The sequence below is a fragment of the Agrilus planipennis genome, unplaced genomic scaffold (genome assembly GCF_000699045.2).
Source record: "Agrilus planipennis isolate EAB-ADULT unplaced genomic scaffold, Apla_2.0 scaffold41, whole genome shotgun sequence".
Lineage (NCBI taxonomy): Eukaryota > Metazoa > Arthropoda > Insecta > Coleoptera > Buprestidae > Agrilus > Agrilus planipennis.
The window spans coordinates 1-1,010 of NW_020442445.1; positions in this window are offsets into that span (position 1 = coordinate 1).

Here is a 1,010-nt window from a genome sequence, read left to right on the forward strand (position 1 = left end):
TGTCTAAACACTCCAGAATAAAACGCTCTTTTATTATACCTCGATGAAGCATTTTGTTACAAGGGAAACGTAGGTTTGATAAAATTCTAATAATCAAAACATAAAACCTTTTTCCCTAGAACGCTATTTTTTATTATGATAAGTAAAGATAGAATCAGGAAGTAATTTGTAATCAAAACATGTGTTATTCTATTAAATTCTGATTTTTCACACTTCATATAAACGTATGCATAAAAAACGAAGCTCTGGAAAAAGATTTCCTTCGGAAAAAAAACCCTAAAAGCATGCCAGGTCGAGTAAGTGATGCTAATATTATTAAAAACCCTTTCACATGTCACATTTGACCTCGGCAGAGCACATATAGAATGAAATTGATTAATTGTTCAACGACGTAAGAAATTATTTATTATTAACTGCTATTTTTCATTATCTTTTATAATGCAGAAAATCGGCCTGACTGTTTTGTTACATATTCATACTCCTTTTAAGGTGGCAAGTGTTAAAAAACTGTATATTGGAGTTTCCTCCTGGACCATTAACAACATCATCAAGCACAGTTTATTATAAATTATATTTTCGGCTGTTATTGCTTGAAAAAAAGAGAGGCGCGGATAGGTGCAAGAGATTTAGAACAATTAGCTTAATTACCCATGCGTTAAAAATCTCAACTAGAATTGTACAGAGAAGGATAGAAAAAAGAGCGAAAGAACTATTAGGGGAAGATCAATTTGGGTTTAGAATGTAATAAAGGAACGCGGGAGGTCATTCTAGTTTTACGTGTAACAATAGAGAAAGAAAAGAGCGCGTACATAGGATTTGTCGATTTAGAAAATGCTTTTGACAATGTTAAATGGGACAAGATGTTAAATATACTTAAAAATGTAGGGATGAGTTACAAAGATAGAAGAGTGATACTTAGTTTGTATAAAGAGCAACAGGCAGTTATAGAGCTGGGGATGCAACGTAGAGAAGTAAATATTAGGAAGGGAGTCAGGCAGGGATGCACACTG